Consider the following 3,077-nt stretch of genomic DNA (forward strand, 5'->3'; position numbering starts at 1 on the left):
TTCAACTTAATTAAATATATTTCCATCAATTCTATACATATAAAATATTTGTCGCTTTCGTTCTTGTCATTTTTTTTTTGGGCACTTGAAACGTCATTGCTCATGTCATGTATCTTAGCCTTTTGCCTCTCAACGTGTCAAATGCTAATCTTGCGATTCAGTTAACATATGCCTACAACCATTAGTCCTAGAATAACATTGTCCAAGTATTACACGTCCACATATGCCCCTACATTCATTTGTCAACGCGTCCAACTCGTCCAACCCAACAAATATGGTCACAGTGTATCGTAAACGCGAGAGGTCGTCATATACACGGAATTCATTTCCTTAAAAAACAATATTTCCTCGTCAATATTCCCTATATGACCTACAAGCATTAGTCATAGTATTACACGTCCACATATGCCCTACATTCATTTCTCACGCGTCCTCCTCAGCAGAGGTCGTTATTTACACGGAATTCTTTAGACGATCAATAAAGAGGAAGAGAAGGCTCAGAACACTGAGTTTTAAGATTCCACTGCCTGTAGATCAGTTAGTCAGTAGCTGTGGAACGTCGTAGCTCACAATCCAACAATCAGATGGCTCGTAATCCAGAACCCTTGCATGCTCTTGTGTTCCCATACCCAACGCAGGGTCACATAACTCCCATGATGGAGTTTGCCAAGAAGCTTGCTTCTAAAGGTGTTACAGTCACCTTCGTTACCACGGACCACAGACACCAGCAGATCACTAAAGCTCACACTCACAGTGCTGAACAAGACGATCCTATTGAGCACGAAGCCCGTAATCTTGGTCTCGATATTCGCTCTGCTCAAATCTCTGATGGATTACCTCTGGATTTCGATCGGTCGGCCAGATTCAATGATTTTGTGCGCTCTGTGGATAATATGGCAGGAGAGTTGGAAGAGCTTCTTCACAATCTTAACAAGGTGGGGCCTGCCATATCGTGTGTCATAGCTGATAGTCTTCTTCCCTGGTCATTTGAAGTCACAAAGAAATTAGGTATTCCCTTCATTTCGTTTTGGACACAGCCGACATTTCTTTATTCAATCTACTATCACTTCCATCTGCTGGTGGATCTCTATCACTCTCTTCAACAAGGAACTGGTAAGGTTTCTACTAGCTTTAAATAGCTTTTCCGTTTGAAATCCTGTTTATAAAAACTTGCAGATATATCTGAGCCCGTCCTCATCAGTAGGCAAGTAGTTTACTCACAACTGAATCTTGTTTATTTTTATTTCGAATTTTAATACTCGACAGTGGGACTTGCCTGCAGCTGATGAAGGCACCATCTCGATTGATTATATTCCCGGCGTGCCAACCTTAGAAACAAGAGATCTTCCTTCCTTCATTCGTGAGACAGACGCGGGCTCAAAGTACACTCTTGATGTGATGCAGAGGTCCGTTCAGGTGGGTCGCGAAGCAGATTGGGTTCTCGGTAATTCTTTTGACGATCTCGAAAGCAAGGCAGTGAATTTAAAGCCTCCGGTTTTGCATGTAGGCCCGTTGCTTCCATCGGGTTTTCTGAACGGTGACCATCCAAAGGACATAAGTGTTGGAACGAGCATTTGGACAGAATATGACTGCTCCGAGTGGCTGGATGCAATACCTAATGCTTCTGTTATATACGTTTCGTTTGGGAGTATTGTTCATACGACTAAAGCTCAGCTGGAGGAAATAGCGATGGGTCTCAAGGAAAGCGGACAGTTCTTCCTCTGGGTAGTTCGTCCGGACATAGTCTCTTCAACAGTCTCGGACTGCTTACCAGACGGCTTTCTGGATGAGATCAAAGGGCAGGGGCTCGTTGTTCCATGGTGCAATCAACTGCAAGTGCTATCCCATCCCATCGTTGCGGGATTCATTACTCACTGTGGATGGAACTCAATGATTGAAAGCATAGCTGGTGGAGTTCCCATGATAGGTTTTCCATTTTGGTCGGATCAATTCACCAACAGCAAGCTCATGGCCGATGAATGGAAAATTGGATACAGATTGAGCGGAGGTGGTGAGGGGGAGGTAAGGGACTGATACTGAGGAAAGATATATCTAGCACCATCAGAAAATTGTTCAGTGACGAAGGGATGGAAGTAAGGAAAAATATCGAGGCTCTAAGAGACTGTGCGAAGACTGCAGTGCGAAGCGGAGGATCTTCGGATAGAAACATTGAGAGCTTGGTTGAAGGTTTGAAGGGAAGGGTATGAATAAATAGCTGAAAGATAGTGAACCATCTCAATAAGTGTTATCAAAACTAAATGATTGTTATAAATCCATGCTTTGTCCTATTTCACTCCCGTGATTTACAATCCATGCTTTGTCCTATTTCACTGCCGTGATTTACATTGCCGTATTAGTGCCAGATACTCTTATGAATCGTCAACGTTTCTCTGATACTTGATAGGCCGAGTTGAATATATATATGTTATATGAGTCTATTTAAAATTTCTTTGAAGGGAAGCGTATGAATAAATAGCTGAAAGATAGTGAACCATCTCAATAAGTGTTATCAAAACTAAATGATTGTTATAAATCCATGCTTTGTCCTATTTCACTGCCGTGATTTACAATCCATGCTTTGTCCTATTTCACTGCCGTGATTTACATTGCCGTATTAGTACCCGATACTCTTATGAATCGTCAACGTTTCTCTGATACTTTTTCCGAAGGTGAACGTTTCTCTGATACTTGATAGGCCGAGTTGAATATATATGTTATATGAGTCTATTTAATTTTTCTTTGAAAATTCAGATGCTTTTACTAGTGTTACCATTTATGAACAACAATTTAAGATTAAATTTTCTGATGTCCTTTCTAATTAATCATTTTCATGGGTTCCTGATCTATCATACCCTTTTCAAAATCATAACTATAACACCCTAAGAATATTCGTTACAATTTCATTACATTATAACACCCTAAGAATATTCGTTACAATTTCATTTCTTTATGTCAAAAATATTCATTATACTTTCATTATTTTATTACTTTATCTTAAGCATATTCACTGCACTTTCATTACTTTGTCGTAGGAAAATAGATTTTAAAATTATAGTTCTAAGAGGAAACAGCCTTTA

General features: G+C 40.1%; 1 pseudogene; it reads left to right on the top strand.

Annotated features, from left to right (window-relative positions):
• The first annotated feature begins 534 nt into the window (after window positions 1-534).
• Window positions 535-2,400, top strand: LOC149196474 (UDP-glycosyltransferase 86A1-like; annotated as a pseudogene).
• The last annotated feature ends 677 nt before the right edge of the window (window positions 2,401-3,077 follow it).

Source organism: Pinus tabuliformis, chromosome 2_2 (genome assembly GCF_031772625.1).
Source record: "Pinus tabuliformis cultivar Carrire ecotype Pingquan chromosome 2_2, CPIR1, whole genome shotgun sequence".
Classification (NCBI taxonomy): domain Eukaryota; kingdom Viridiplantae; phylum Streptophyta; class Pinopsida; order Pinales; family Pinaceae; genus Pinus; species Pinus tabuliformis.